Raw genomic sequence first — 17,584 nt, forward strand, 5'->3', positions numbered from 1 at the left:
ATAAATTTCAAAATATGGTAAGAGTTACAGTTTCTCCATTTCAGGTGTCTCCTGAAATTAAGACACTGCAGACTAAAAAGAAATATCAATACAGTGATTCAGTAGTCATACTCATTTGTTAAATTCTGTCTTCTCTGTTACAACTCCACCTTCTCCTTTGATCCTTCTCCCAGTTTTTGGAGATATTTTCCTTGTCCATTCTTAAATTGGGCTGTTTGTCTTTGTGTTATGGAGTTAAAAATACACACACACACACACACACACACACTCAATGTTAAACATTTATCAGATATATTATTTCTAAAAGATTGAATGTTTGGTCATGGAACATCAAGGGGCCATGTGATCTGAGCTTCCTATCAGGTACTGGATATTATTTGACCTATGAAGTCATAAAGGAGACAATATCTTGTAATGTTGACTCATATTACAGAATGAACTGCTTTGAAGAAGCACCCAGAATATGTAAGTCTTGAAGTTAAAGTGTGGTTGGTTAAGTAGTTCCTTTCACAATTACATTGAATAACATATTCATAGGATTTTTCTTCCTTCTATGAAACTCTGAAATCTGCAGATTTAGGAGTGTTGGTTCCTAGTGGAGAAGTGTTTCCATCATGGGACACAACAGTGATTTCATTGACCTGGAAGTTGAGATTGTTACTTGGTCATTTGAAATCCCTTATACCTCCAAACCAACAGTGACTGGGGAGATTGATTCTGATTACCAAGGGGGAAACAGGGCTGCTGGTCTACCACTAGGTCAGGGAGGACTGTGTCTAGAATCCAGGGGGTTATCTGCACCGTTCCTTAGTATTTCATGTTCTAAAGTAAAAGTTAATGGAAAACTAGAGAGAGAAAGCCACGGGAAGCAAGAAGCTGAGTCAATAGAACCTCTAAGAGAAGACGGTTCCAGGAGAGGCTACCTTGTGCATTGCTATGTGACAGAGGAGCCAAGGACCCAGAATCATCAGAAACCAGTCCCATAATGCTAGTTTTCAGGAAGAAAGCATCACCTTGATGGTGCCCTGATTTGGACTTCTAGCCTGAAAACCAGAATCAAGCCTAGGTCTCCCATGTAGTGGGTGGCTATTCTGTCACTGAAGTACCCATGCATCCCAGCCTAGCTTGTAGTAGTCTCTCAGGTTGAACTGTATTCCCTACATGAGGTCTGGATATTGATTTAGTAGGGAATTACTGATAAACCAAGTGCAAAAGGAAACATTCAAAACAAATCCAAGTAAATGCAAAACTTCAGATGAGTGAAGAGAACCAACTTGCAAAATAAGTATATTAAGATAATCAAATGCCAAATACAAAAAAAAAAAATTGCAAAGCATGTGAGGATCCAAGTAGAAATGGCCCAGCCAAATGACCAAATCAAAATTCCAGAGGGGACACAGAATATGGAGCAACTACTGAAGGGTATTTATAAAGAAATAAAGGATGAAGATGATTGTATAATGATATAGCTTTCACAATGTGACTATGTGATTGTGAAAACTTTGTGTCTGATGCTCCTTTTATCTACCTTGTCAACAGATGAATAGAACATATGGAATAAAAATAAATAATAGGGGGAATAAATGTTAAAATAAATTTAGTTTGAAATGCTAGTGATCAATGAAAGGGAGGGGTAAGGGGTATGGTATGTATAATTTTTTTTCTGTTTTCATTTTATTTCTTTTTCTGATAGATGCAAATGTTCCAAGAAATGATCATGATGATGAATATGCAACTATTGGATGATATTGTGAATTACTGATTATATGTGTAGAACGGAATGATCAAAATAGGAATGTTTGCATTTGATTGGTGTTTTTAGGATTTAAAAAAATAACATTAAAAAATTTTTAAAAAAGAAATAAAGGATATCAGGAAGACAATAGAAGAGCATAAAGAATTGGGATGATTAAATAGATAAATGGCAGATCTTACAGACATGAAAGATATAATAGACCAAATTAGAAATATACTAGAGACACATGATAGCAGATTTGAAGAAGCAGGAGGAAGAACAAGGGAGCTAGAAGGCAGAAAATTGAAATAGAGTGCACAAAAGAATAAATGGCCAGAAAGATGGTAAAAATGCAATGGAATCTTAGGGAACTGATAGACAACAAGAGGTGTACAAATATAAGAATCAATGGTGTTCCAGAAGAAGAGAAGAGTAAAGGGCTTTAAAAGTTAGTTGAAGATATAATTGGGGAAAATGTCCCAACCATTATAAAAGACATAAATATGCAAATCAGAGAGGCCTAACAAGCTCCAAATGGGATAAATCTGAATAGGTCTACTACAAGACACATACTAATCAAACTATCAAATGTTGAAGAGAAACAGAAAGTCTTGAAAGCAGCACTAGAAAATGATCTATAACTTACAAGGGAAAATACAAAAGATTGAGTTTGGACTACTCAGAGGCTTTATGGAAGCAAGAAAGCAGTGGTATGATATATTTAAAATCCTGAACAAGAAAGGCTTTCAGCCAAGAATTCTTCATCCAGCCAAATTATCCTTAAAAACTGAGGGAGAGATTCAAATCTTCAAAGAAAAACAAAGATTGAGAGAACTAGTCAATCAGAGACCTGCCCTACAAGAAATACTAAATGGAGCCCCATCAGCTGAAATAAAAGACAGGAGAATGAGATCTGGAGGAGAGCGCAGAACTGAAGGGTATTAATAATAGTAATTTAAGGGATTGAAAAGATAGAGAAGGAAAAGAATATATAGATCTGGCAAATAAAAACTAAAAGATAAGAAAAAAACCTAAAGGATAAAATGGTGGATTAAAGAGCTGCTTTTACAGTAATTACTTTGAATGTTAACAGACTGAACTCACTAATTAAAAGACACAGACTGGCAGAATGGATTAAAAATATAATTAATCTATATGCTGTTTACAAGAGACACATCTTAGACTCAAGGACACAATTAAATTGAAAGTGAAAGGAAGGAAAAAGATCTTCTGTGCAAGCTGTAACCAAAAGAAAGCAGGAATAATTATAGTAATATCAGACAAAATAAACTTTAAATGTAAAGACATCATAAAAAACAAAGAAGGACATTACATATTAACAAAAGGGACAGGGCCACTGTGGCTCAGCAGGCAAGAATGCTTGCCTGCCATGCCAGAGGACCCGGGTTCAATTCCTGGTGCCTACCTATGTAAAAAAATAAAAGGGACAGTTCACCAAGAGGAAATAACAATCCTAAATGTTTACACTCCCAATCAAGGATTTCCAAAGAACATGAAGCCAACATTGACAAAACTGAAGGGAGCTATAGACATTTCAAAAATAATAGTGGGAGACTTCAATACACCACTATAGACAGAGGATCAACAAGGAAATAGAGAACCTAAGTAATGGAATAAATTGAGTTAGACCTAACGAACATATATAGATCATTATTTCTCAAAACACCAGGATATATATTTTTCTCTCGTGCAACTTGGAACGTTCTCCAGGATAGAGAATATGCTGGGGCATAAACAATCTTTGTAAATTTAGTACGAGTGAAATTACCCAAAGCTCTTTCTCTGATCACAATGGAATAAAGCTGGAAAATAAGTAATCACCAAAGAACCAGAGCTTTCACACATATGGAGATTAAACAACACATTTTTAAATAATCAATGAGTCAAGGAAGAAATTATTACGGAAATTGGTAAATATCTGGAGACTAATGTTAATGAGAACATAACATATCAAAACTTAAGGGATGTGACAAAGACAGTGCTGAGAGGGAAATTTATTGCACTAAATGCCTATACTAAAAATAAGGATGAACACAACTTGAGGATTTAACTTCTAACCTGGTGAATTTAAAGAAAGAACAGCAATTAGCCCCAAAGCAAATAAAAGAAGAGAAGTAAAGATCAAAGCAGAAATAAACAAACTGGAGAACAATAAAACAATAGAAAGAATGAACAAAGCCAAAAGTTGGTTCTTTGAGAAGATCAATAAAATTGATGGGCCCCTAGCTAGACTAACAAAGAAAAAAGGAGAAAGGATGCAAATAAACAAAATCAGAAATGAGAGGAAAGATCATGAACACAGATCATGAAGAAATAAAAAAAATCATAAGAGAATACTATGAACAACTATATACCAACCAATTAGACAACTTAGATGAAATGGACAAATTCCTATAAACATATGTATTACCTATACTGACTCGAGAAGAAATAGAAGATTTCAGTAAACCTAATCCAAGTAAAGAGATTAATCAGTCATCAAAAAATCTTCCCACAAAGAAAAGCCCAGGACCTAACAGCTTCACAGATGAATTTTATCAAACATTTCCAAAAAGAACTACCACCAATCCTGTTCAAACACTTCCAAAAATTTGAGGAAAAGGAATGCTACCCAACTCATTTTATGATGCTAACATAACTCTAATACCAAAATTGGATAAAGACACTGCAAGAAAGGAAAACTACAGACCAATCTCTCTAATGAACATAGATATAAAAAAAACTTAACAAAATACTAGCAAATTGAATCCAATAACACATTAAAAGTATTATATGTCATCATCAAGTGGGATTTATACCGGGAATGCAAGGGTGGTTTAACATAAGAAAATCAATGTAATAAGCACATTAACAAATCAAAAGGAAAAATCACATGATCATATTGATTGATGCTGAAAAAGCACTCAACAAAATCCAGCATCCTTTCCTGATGAAAACACTTCAAAAGGTAAGAATCAAAGGAAACTTTCTCAATATCATAGAGGGCATATATGAAAAACCCATAGCCAGCATCATACTGAGTGGTGAGAGACTAAAAGCATTTTCCCTAAAATCAGAAACGAGACAAGGATGCCCACTGTTACCACTATATTTCAACATTGTATTAGAAGGCCCAGCTGGAGTGATTAGGCAGGAGAAAGAAGTAAAAAGCATTCAAATAGAGGGAGAAGTAAAACTTCCATCATTTGCAGATGATATGATCCTGTACTTAGAAAACCCTGAGTTATCTATGACAAAGCTACTTGAGCTAATAAATTCAGAAAAGTGATGAGATACAAGATTAATGTACAAAAATTAGTAATGTTTCTATTCACAGGCAATGATCTATCCAAGGAGATAACCCAGGAAAAAAATTCTATTAAAATAATGACCAGAAGAGTCATATATCTAGGAATAAGCCTAACCAAGGATGTCATGGACCTATACGCAAAAAATTGCTAGAAGAAATTAAAAACGACCTAAATAAATGGAAAGATATTCCATGCTCATGGATAGGAAGGTTGAATATCATTAAGATGTCAATTCTACCCAAACTGATCTACAAATTCAATGCAATACAAATCAAAACCCCAAATACCTACTTTGAAGACTTGGAAAAGCTGGTTATCAAATTTATATGCAAACCAAATAGCTCAAGATATCCTAAAAAAGAAAAGTGAAGTGAGAGCACTATCACTTCCTAACTTTAAAGCTTGCTATACAGCCACAGTGGTTAAAACAGCATGGTATGGCACAAAAACAGAAGTATCAACCAATGGAATAGAACTGAGAGTGCAGAGATGGAACACCAACTCTGTGGACATTTGATCTTCAGTAAGGCCCCCAAAGCCACTGAACTCGGTCAGAATAGCCTTTTCAATAAACGGGCATGGGAGAATTGGCTATCAGTAGCCAAAAGAAATACAAAGGACCCTTCCTTTACATCTTATATAAAAAATAAAATTAAAATTACATCTTAATTCAAAATGGATTAAAGACCTAAATGTAAGAGCCAGTACCATAAAACTTCTAGGAGAAAATGCAGGAAAATATCTTCAAGACATTGTAATAGGAGATAGCTTCTTAAACTTTACACCCAAAGCACAAACAATGAAAGAAAAAATAGACAAGTGGGAACTCCTTAAGATCAAGAGCGTCTGTGCCTCGAAGACTTATTAAAAAGGTGAAGAGGTTGACTGTGATGATAAGTGCACAGCTATATGAGGATAATGTGAACCTTTGATTGTACAGTTTGGACGATTACATGGTATGTGAATATATAATTTATCAATAAAAAAATAAAAATAATTTTTTAAAAAGGTGAAGAGGCAGCCAACCTGATGGGAGAAAATATTTGGAAACCACATATTAAGTAAAGGCTTGATGTCCTATGTGCATAAAGAAATTATACAGCTCAACAACAAAAGAACAAACAACCAATTGTAAAATGGGCAGGAAATATAAATAAACACTTTTCTGAAGAGCAAATAGAGATGGCTAAAAAGCACATGAAGAGATACTCATTTTCATTAGCTATAATGATATGCAAATTAAGATAACAGTGAGATGTCACCTCACACCTATATTAATGTCTGCTATTTAACAAAAAACTGCAAATGTTGGAGAGGATGTGGAGAAATAGGAACACTAATTCACTGTTGGTGGGAATGTATAATGGTGCAGCCACTGTGAAAGAGAGTTTGGAGATTCCTCAGAAAACTAAATATTGACTTGCCCTATGACCTGGCAATTCCAATACCCAGTACATACCTAGAAAAGCTGAGGACAGTGACAGAGTGCATTCGTTTGCTAGATGCTGGTATGCGATACACCAGAACTGGAACAGCTTTTATAAAGGGGAATTTAATAAGTTACAAGTTTATAGTTCTAAGGAAGTGAAAGTTCCTTAAGGTTCCTTAAGGCACCAACAAGAGGTTACCTTCACTCAAGAAAGGCCTATTGGTCTGAAACGCCTCTGTCAGCTGGGAAACCATGTGGCTACATCTGCTGGTCCCTTGCTCTGAGCTCTGTTGCTTTCAGCCTCTGCTCCTGTGGGGGTTCCTCGCTTTATGTCTCCAGGACTGGCCCCCATCTCTTGGCTTATCTGGAGAGAACCTTGGCTCTCTCCAGGTTCCAGCTTGCTTAACATCTCATGGTGATATCTGCTGGGCTCCAAGCATCTCCAAAGTGTCTCTGTTCTCTACATGTATGCATCTGTGTCAGGTCTGCTGTGAAGTTCTTGTTGGTTCTGAGGCTATTGTCATTTCTGTAATTTCTAACTCTCTCTAAAATGTTTCTTCTTTTAAGGATTCCAGTAAACTGAGCAAGACACACCAGGAATGGGTAGAATCACATCTCCCTCTAATCAAAGTCCACACCCACAATTAGTCATGCCACATCTCCATGGATATAATTTAATCAAAAGTTTTCAACCTACAGTATTGAATAGGGATTAAAAGAAATAGCTGCTCACTACAAAAGGGAACAAATTCATAAGGCATGTGATGTGAATGACTTATGGGATATGTGGTGAGGCAAAATAAGCCAGAAGCAAAAGAATAATTATTGTATGGTTTCCTTTAGAAAATTCTTCTAAGAAAACAGGGGCCAAGATTGTAAGCTCTTATAGCAGATCATTTAGTCTGGAGTGGTAATTATTATTTCTGGATTTTGAGAGGCCGTTTTATGTATCGATAACCTGGTATTTAGAGATAAGAACAAAACCAATCAGGTTGGGGTTAAAGTATATTAGAACATAGGGGTAAGGAAGACATTATCTATATTTTAAAACTGTACCTACTCTTTGAGACCAAAGGAAAAAAGGTTTATATTGTCTGGAACCTAAATTTTCTGTAGCATATAATCTAACTCAACCTATCTGTATAGTTCATTTGAACCATTGAAACACAGGGAGCCCAGAACAAGAATGAGGGTCTTTAATCATGTATAGGTTAATGTAATGCCTGGGGATACATCCTAGAGTATATTAAGTAGAGAATCAAAAAGTATTGGCAAAGCCCCTTGAGGGATGGGATAAAAAATATGAAGTTATTAAACTTTACCATCAGGAAATCCCCTGATACTGTGTCAAACTTTAGGGACACCCAAATCAATAGGCCAAGCCCTTGATCTTGAGGCTTGTGAAGCTTACATAAATTGAGGAGATCAGCCTACCTATAGGTATGCCTAAGAGTTACTTCTGGAGGACCTCTTTTGTTGCTCAAATGTGGCTTCGCACTAAGTACAATTCTGCAAGTGAAATCATTGCCCTCCATGTTACGTGGGACATGACATCCAGGGGTGAAAATCTCCCTGGCGGTGTGGGAGATGACTCTGAGGGATGAGTCTGGCCCTGGCACCATGAGATCGACAATTCCATCCTGACCAAAAGGGGGAAAAGGAGTGTAACTAATAAAGTATCAGTGACTGGAAGAGTTCAAATAGCATCAAGAGACTACTCTGGAGTCACTCTTATGCAAGCTTCAGTTAGATATTGCTACCTATCATAACTTACCAAACTCCAACCCAAACCACTCCAGCCAATCCTAAAGAACCCCTAGGGTGTTATATAAGATTCTACAAAGGTTCTTTCTAGAAATCTATAACCTCCAGATGGGTCCTCGGGTCAGATAAGTCCTGAAACCTAGAGGGCCCAGCCTCTCCAGAACATCAGCTAGTTCCATCTCCCTACCCCTTATTACTAACAGCTCTTTCCAACATGAAAAAGTTAGAATGATCATGGCCCAAATACTTCCAAAGAGAGGGATAGAAAGATCAAAGGTGATGGTGGAGTTATACAGAGAAGGTAGGGTTTAACAAATGAGTATGATTGCTGAATCATTAATTGATATTTCTTTTAGTCTCCAGTATCTTAGAGCAGCTAGAATTAAAAACCTAAAACTGTGGAATTGTAATCGATACCAAACTCTGAAATCTGTTCTACAACTAATTGTTGTGTTGTGCTTTGAAATTTATTGCTTCTTTGCATATATGTTATTTTCCATAGAAAATAAGAAAAAAGTCGATTGTGATGAAAAAAAAAGCATTTACTCTTTCTAGCACCCTGTATTCTGGAGCAGCTAGAAGGAAAAATCTGGGAGGCTGGTATGGTAGCCTGTGACAAACTTTGAGATCTTTCCTGTAACTACTTGTTGAAGGGTGCTTTGAAAATTTTTCTTTCTTTAGTTTGTATATATATTATATTATACAATAAAAAAGCTTTAAGATATGGTTAAGATGGGAAATTGTTATAAAATTAAACATTTTTTACCTTTTTTATTGTGAAATATATATACAAAAAAGCAATAAATTTCCAAGTACATTTTAACAAGTAATTATAAAATGGATGTTAAATTTGTTATGGGTTACAGTTCCATGATTTTTCATTTATACTTATAGCTGTTCCAAGACACTGGAGACCAATAGAAATACCAATATAATATTTCAGGAATTATACGTATTTGTTAAATCCTTTCTTCTGTGTTGTACTCCTCCTTCTCTTTAAATAATATGTATACATAAAAGCAATAAATTTCAAAGTACATCATAACAATTAGTTGTAGAACAGATTTCAGAGTTTTGTATGGGTTGCAATTCCACAATTTTAGGTTTTTATTTCTAGCTGCTCTAAGATACTGGAGACTAAAAGAAATATTGGTCTAAGGATTCAGCATGCATACTCATTTGTTAAACCTGATCTTCTCTATATAACTCAACTATCACCTTTGATCTTTCTCCCACTCTCTAGGGATATTTGGGCTATTCCCATTCTAACTTTCTCATATTGGGAGGTGCTGTTGATAATATGGGACGGGGGATGGAACTAACTGATGTTCTGGAAGGGCTGGCTTCTCCTCATTTCAGGACTTATCTGGTCCATGAACCCTGTGGAGGTTGTAGGTTTTGGAAAGTTACCCTAGTGCATGGAACCTTTATAGAATCTTATATAATAACCTAGGTATTCTTCAGGATTGGCAGAAATGGTTTGGGTTTGGGTTTGGCAAGTTATGATAGGTAGCAGTGTCTAACTGAAGCACGCATAAGAGTGACCTCCATTGTAGCCTCTCAACTCTATTTGAACTCTCTTAGCCACTGATAGCTTCTTTGTTATACTCCTTCTCCCACTTTTGGTCAGGATGGCATTGTTGATCCCACAGTACCAGGACCAGGCTTATCTCTGGGGGTCTCTCCCATGCTGCCAGGGAGTCTTTCACTCCTGGATATCATGTCCCATATGGGGCGGGGGTGGGGAATGAGCAATGATTTCACTTGCAGAGTTGGGTTTAGAGAGACTGAGGCCACATCTGAGCAACAAAAGAGGTCCGCCAGAAGTAAGGCATGCCTATAGATGCCTTACAGGTATATGCTTCACAAGAGCAAACCTTAAGATCAAAGGCTTGGCCTATTGACTTGGGTGTCCCTAATGTTTGACTTGGTCTCCAGGGTTTCCCCAGTGGTAAAGTTTAATTGTTCCCTATTTTTTCTCCCACCTTTCAAGGGACTTTGCCAATACTTTTTGATTATCTGCTTGATATACTCTGGGATGTATTCAGGCATCACATTAAGCTGTACAGGATTTAAAGCTCTCATTCTTATCCTGGGCTCCCAGGATAAGAATGAGTTTTTGTATTGTTTAAATGATCTACTGAGACAAGTAGATCATTTAATGAATGTGTTTGTACATTTAATGAATGTGTTTGTATTGTTTAAATGATCTACTGAGACAAGTCGAGTAGGTTATGTGCTACAGAAAACCTAGGTTCTGGACATAATACAACTTTCTTCCTTTGGTCTCAAAGAGGAGAGGAAATTCTAAAATACAGGCAATGTCTCCTTTGCCCCCGTATTCTGAATTACCTTAATCTTGACTCAATTGGCTTCATTTTTGTCTCTAAATACGAGGTTATACATATATGAAACAGTCCTTCAAAATCCAAAAATAACAATTACCGCTCTGGACTAAGTGTGATGGCTATAAAAACTTACAATCTAGGCCTGTTTTCTTGTAAGTATTTTCTAAATGAGATCATACAATATTTGCTCTTTTGTTTCTGGCCTATTTTGCTCCATCAGATGTCCCACAGATTCATTCACATCGTTGCATACCTCACTACATCATTCCTTTTAGTAGTAGCACCATGCTGGATCATATGTTTATACCATCGTTCACCAATCTACTTCTCAGTCAGTGAATCTTTCAGCCAGCTCTGACTACTGGGCCTTATGTATAATGTCCAGAGCAAACAGTCCATCAACACTCTTAATTTTAGATAATTTAATTGTTCTCTGGGGGTGACTGTTAGACACAATTTCTTGTTTGTTTCTTGGCTTTTTATTAGAGAAGATGTGATTTTACAAAACAATCATGCATAAAATAGAATTCCTGTACACAACCCCACCACCAGCATCTTGCATAGGTGTTACTATTAATGGTAGCAGTTTTTTTTGTAATTGTTTATTTTTTTAACAATAGTTACCATTCTTATGATTGATGAAAAATTATTAAAATAGTTCTATCAGTCATTATTTGAATTAGGTATATTTTTCTATATACTATTCTATGACTTTGTCATACATTTATTTTGACTGTAATCCAACATCTAGAATGGGTTTCACTCTGCTGTACAGGCCTATGTTTTATCTTTCAATTTTTTTAGAAATATTTTTATTATAAATAATGAACTGACATATCACCATTTTTGACATATGATCATTCTTGACATACAAACATTCTTGACATGGTTACAATCAATGGCTCACAATATCATCACATAGTTGTGTATTCATCACCATGGTCATTTTTTTTTTTAACATTTGCATCTCTCTAGAAAAGGAAAGAAAAAGCTCATACATGCTCATGGGCTATAAATAGAGTTTGCAGTTTTGTGCTACCACAGTATTGGTTCTCATGCTCCTGCATTGGCTCCCCCCTTTTTTTTCTTAAATATGGTATGTAATGTTCTGAGTTTAGGCAAAAATGAGAAAGCCAAACTCCTGCTACATTCCATTCACTCCCATTTTTCAGTTCAAAGGAATTATCACCCTAATAAGTGTCTTCCAGACTTTCCTGAACTCAGTTACGTGGTGAGCTGAACATCCCCACTAAAATGTCTGTTCAGCCTGCCTGCCGTACTTTGGGGGGTATCAGTATATTTCAGCAAGCAGAAAACACATTTAATTGTCTCCTTCAGTTTAAGTGCCAACCTCTGTCAATAGGTTGTCTCCTTCCTTTCTGTTCTGCCAGAGCCAAATCTGGATTCTCATTTCTCTGATCCAAGCTCTGCAGTACCGCAACCACTTGAATTCTTTTTATACGATGCATACCACTTTTCTTTGTAAAATATGGTAGAATACTTTCCATTGCCTCCCATTGTAAATAAGAGAACATTCTAACTCTTCACCTGGCCTTCCACAGAATGAATTCTTTCATTCAACTTTTAAGTGCTTTCTGGTCATACTTTGTATTTATTTGTATTCAATTTAAGGTTAACCTGGGTGGGCCGTGGTGCCTGCCATGCCGGAGACCTGGGTTCGATTCCCAGTGCCTTTTATCCAGTCAAGATTGTTTTTTCATATTAAATGTCTTTTCTATCAGCACCTACCCTCAGAGTCTCTGAATTCCAGATTTAAAGGAAGTATCCCTTTCAAATGAACAAGAATGGCATTCTTTTGAAAGGATGAACAGCTAGTCATGTAGAAATTCTCTGAATGCTCACTTGCCTGTGTCTGGGCAACTCAAGGGAGTGACCCCTGTGTCTTTCTGGGCACTCTCGGTGCGCTGGACTGGTCTGGGAAGATTCTGTGCCACCGGCTTCATTCCGTGTCATTTCTTCCAGGTTTTGAGGTAAATATATTCTTAATGAAAAAGGCTAGCTATCAGATTTTGGGGGAATGGAAAGGGCACTCAAATAGCTGAGAGCATCCTAAAAAAAAAAATGAAATAGGAGGACTTACACTTCCTGATTTTTTTTTAAAATATTAAGTACCATCTATTTTCAGCACACTGCAGTAATGACATTCTTTTGTTCTTCCTCATGCAAAAACATTTTAAAATTTGTACATTTAGTCACTATCATTATACACTCTAGGCATTCCTAGATTACACCATTAATCTTTATCGCCTATCTTTCTTTGTGATTTCATTTATGCCCCAGCCCTCCTCCCTCTATCATTCTCATATGCAGCTTCATTCAGTGTTTTAACATAATTGCATTACAGTTAGGTAATATTGTGCTGTCCATTTCTGAGTTTTTATATTCAGTCCTGTTGCACACTCTGTATCCCTTCAGCTCCAATTACCCAATATCTTACCCTATTTCTATCTCCTGATGGTCTCTGTTACCAACAAAATATTCCAAGTTTGTTCACTAATGTCAGTTCATATCAGTGAGACCATATAGTATTTGTCCTTTTGTTTCTGGCTAATCACACTCCGCATAATGTCCTTAAGGTCCATTCATGTTGTTACATACTTCATAACTTTATTCTGTCTTATAGCTGTATAATATTCCATCTTACGTAAATGTCACAGTTTATTTAGCCAACTGTCTGTTGATGGACATTTTGGCTGTTTCCATCTCTTGGTAATTGTTAATAATACTGCTATAAACATTGGTGTGTAAATGTCCATTTGTGTCCTTGGCCTTGTGTCCTTTGAGTAGAGACAGCATATAGATGGGTCCTGTTTTTTAATCCATTCTGCCAGACTATGTCTTTTGATTGGAGAGTTTAATCCATTAACATTCAGTGTTATTACTGCATGGGTAGTACTTTCTTCTACTATTTTGCCTTCTGGATTTTATATGTCATATCTAATTTTCCTTCTTTTTACCTTTACTCGTAGTCTTCCTTTCTACACTCCTCTCCACACCTCTCTCTTCTGTCTTCTTATCTGTCTCTAGTGTTCCCTTTAGTATTTCTTGTAGAGCTGGGCTCTTGGTCACAAATTCTCTCAGTGATTTTTTGTCTGAAAATGTTTTAATTTCTCCCTCATTTTTGAAGGACAATTTTGCTGGATATAGAGTTCTTGGTTGGCAGTTTTTCTCTTTTAGTAATTTAAATATATTATCCCACTGTCTTCTCGCCTCCATGGTTTCTGCTGAGAGATCTTTGCATAGTCTTATTGGGCTTCCCTTGTATGTGGTGGATTGCTTTTCTCTTGCTGCTTTCAAGATTCTCTCCTTCTCTTTGACCTCTGACATTCTGATTATTAAATGTCTTGGAGTATGTCTATTTGGATCTATTCTCTTTGGGGTATGTTGCACTTCTTGGATCTGTAATTTTAAGTCTTTCATAAGAGTTGGGAAATTTTCAGTGATAATTTCCTCCATTAGTTTTTCTCCTCCTTTTCCCTTCTCTTCTCCTTCTGAGACGCCCACAACATGTATATTTATGTGCTTCATATTGTCTTTCAATTCCCTGAGTCCCTGCTCATATTTTTTCCATTTTTTCCCTATAGTTTCTGTTTCTTGTCGGATTTCAGATGTTCCGTCCTCCAGTTCAGAAATCCTATGTTCTGTCTCTTGAATCTACCATTGTAGGTTTCCATTGTTTTTTTCATCTCTTCAATGGTGCCTTTCATCCCCATAAGTTCTGTGATTTGTTTTTTCAGACTTTCAGTTTCTTCTTTTTGTTCTTTCCTTGCCTTCTTGATATCCTCCCTCAATTCATTGATTTGGTTTTTGATGAGGTTTTCCATGTCTGTTCATACATTCTGAATTAATTGTTTCAGCTCCTGTATGTCATTTGAATTGTTGGTTTGTTCCTTTGATTGGGCCATATCTTCAATTTTCCTAGTGTGATTTGTTATTTTTTGCTGGCCTCTAGGCATTTAATTACCTTAATTAGTTTATTCTGGAGATTGCTTTCACTTTTTTTATCTAGGGTTTTCTTGCTGGATGAATTTGTTGTCTATCTTTGACATTCCGTTCAGCTTTATCTGGACCTTTAGCTTAAACTTTTTTTTTTTAACAGAGGAGAATTTTTCAGTTCTTGTTTTCTTATTTCTTGCCCTGCTTGTGTGGTACCTTCCCCCCACACACACACACTTAGGAGGGTCTACTTAGATATTATTGACCCCAGCCAGATTTTCCCAGACCAAACTGGCCTCCTATCAGGAGGAAAGAGTCACCTGCGTCAGTTTTCCCTGAGGGTGAGACCTAGCAGGTTGAAAGACTTTCCTGTGAAGTCTCTGGACTCTGTTTTTCTTATCCTGCCCAGTATGTAGCCCTTGTCTGACTGCAGGTCCCACCAGCATAAGATGATGTAATACCTTTAACTTTGGCAGACTCTCCCTGCTGGGGGCATGGTGGAGACAGAGGAGAGGTTGTAGGCTGGTTTTAATGGCTTCAAATTACCAAGCCCTGGTGTCTGAATTCCTTGATGGAGGGATTCCACCTGGGTGGGGCTTCACTCCTGCCCTGGGGAAGGCACAAGCTCCAGATAAGCCCCCAAAAGAGCTCACTTCTGCCTATGCATGGGGCAGTTGCAGCCTGAAAAGTCCTGCCGCTGTATCCAGAGGCAGTCCAGCCTTTGTAGATACACAGCCACAAAAACCTCTGTTTCCTTCTTTTTTTCCCCCCTTTTTCTGTCAGTCCTGCCGCCTTGGCGCAGGGGCAAAAATGAGCAACCTCTGCTTCGATCAGGTTCACCTAAGCTGGGGCCCTATTTTTAGTAGTCAGAATTTGTTAATTAGTTCCACAATTGGCGTTTGATTATGCCCAGTCCCTGCTGCTGATAAAGTCCTTTCCTTTCCCCTCTGGGAAGCGGCCTGTGGGGGAGGGGTGCTGGCCGCCGCAGCTTTGGGAACTCACTCACGGTTTTGGATTTGCTTGCGGCCGGTCCAGCTGGTCCAGACTGGGGTACGCTGTGTGTTCGGTCACTATTGTGGCTCCGAGAGCTGTTCTGTACTGTTTCTGGTTATTTAGTAGTTGTTCTGGAGGATGAACTAAAATATGCATGTTGTTAAGCCACCATCTTGACCCGGAAGACACTTCCTGATTTTAAAGCTTATTATAAAGCCATACTAGTTAAAACAACAGTGTAGTACTGGCACAAATATAAACATATTGATCAGTGGAATGAAATTGATAGTTTGGAAATAGACCCCCAGATCTATGGTCAGTTGATTTTTGACAAGGCCCCCAAATCCTCTGAATATAATAATCTCTTCAATAAATGGGTTTGGAAGAACTGGATAGCCATATCCAAAGGAATAAGAGGACCCCTACCTCACACCCTATATAAAAATTAACTCAAGGTGGATCAAAAACCTAAATATAAGAGCCAATGCCATAAAACTTCTAGAAAGAAAGTAAAGGGAAACATCTTAAAGACCTAGTAATAGGAGGTAGCTTCTTACACCTACACCCAAAGCACAAGCAATGAAGGTAAAAGTAGATAAATGGGAATTTCTCAAGATTGAACCCTTCAGTGCATCAAAGGACTTTGTTGGTAGGTGAAAAGACAACGAACTCAATGTATATCTGATAAGGATTTGATATCCTTATATCCTTATATATAAAGTGTGTATAAAGAAATCCTACAACTCAACAACAAAAGGACAAATGACCCAATTATTAAATGGACAAAAGATATGAATAAATATTTTTCTGAAGAGGTAATACAGATGACTAAAAAGCACATGAAAAGATGTTCATCTTCATTAGCTATAAGGAAAATGCAAATGAAAACCACAATAAGATATTATCTCATACCTCTAAAAATGCCCACTATTAAACAATCAGGAAACCACAAATGTTGGAGAGGATGTGGAGAAAATGGAACACTTATTTCTCACTGGTGGGAATGTAAAACGATACAGCTGCTGTGGGAGATAGTTTAGCAATTCCTCAGAAAACTAAATATAGAGCTGCCTGGTGACATGGCAATTCTGTTACTTGGTATATATACAGAAGGTCTGAGAGCAGTGACATAAACAGACATTTGCACACTGATGATCATTGTGGCATCATTCACAACTGCCAAAAGATGGAAACAATCCAAGTGTCCATCAGCAGATGAGTGGATAAACAAAATGTGGTATACACATATGATGGAAATATGCAGCAATAAGAAGGAGTGATGTCCCGAAACATGCAATAACATGGATAAGCCTTGAGGACATGATGCCGAGTGAAATAAGCCAGACACAGAAATTTTGCTAATATGAATAACCTAGAAAATGTAAATTCATAGTCTGAAAATTTATAATTTGGAGACCTAGAGATAGAAGCTAGAGAAGGGGCAGCAGTTACCTAATATGTACAGATTTATTAATAAGGTTGATTTTAATCTTTGGGTATGGATTGAGGTGATAGCAGTTCACTATATGGATTATAAGTGAATATATTGAAGGTGAATATGATTGAAAGGGGGTGTCTAAAGTCATATATCTCACCTATTAACACTACAAATATAAATAAGTCTTGCATGAACTACTTCAAATGTATGTATAACACTTGTACAATAGAGTGGTCTATGGGGAAAATGACCCATTGCATGCTATGGACTATATTAAACAACAGTACCTTACTAGTGTCACACCAAGTATACTTGGTGGCTGTGTATATCTATTATTTTTCTCTTTGGAGCAATGAAAATTGCTGAATATTGAGAGTGAGTATCATTGTACAATGAAGTGAGGATACTGTGAGACATTGACTGCATACTTTGGATAGAATATATAATATGTGACTATATCTCAACAAAAACTGCAGATTTGTAAATTAAATAAACAAACAAATAAATAGGAAGATATAAGTGCTGGAAAAGATGTGGAAAAGTATACCTATTCAATGTCAGTAGGGAAATAGAATATTGCAGCCCCTCCGAAGGATAATGTAGTGGATC

General features: G+C 36.9%; 1 long non-coding RNA gene across 2 annotated transcripts in view; it reads left to right on the top strand.

Moving 5' to 3' along the window:
* The first annotated feature begins 421 nt into the window (after positions 1 to 421).
* LOC143684538 (uncharacterized) overlaps positions 422 to 17,584 on the top strand; it is a 117,298-nt gene continuing 100,135 nt past the window's right edge. For both annotated transcript variants that reach the window (XR_013176068.1, XR_013176069.1), the window contains exon 1: positions 422 to 465. This is a non-coding gene — a long non-coding RNA (uncharacterized LOC143684538). The remainder of the gene's footprint in view (positions 466 to 17,584) is intronic.

This window comes from Tamandua tetradactyla, chromosome 5 (assembly GCF_023851605.1).
Source record: "Tamandua tetradactyla isolate mTamTet1 chromosome 5, mTamTet1.pri, whole genome shotgun sequence".
Lineage (NCBI taxonomy): Eukaryota > Metazoa > Chordata > Mammalia > Pilosa > Myrmecophagidae > Tamandua > Tamandua tetradactyla.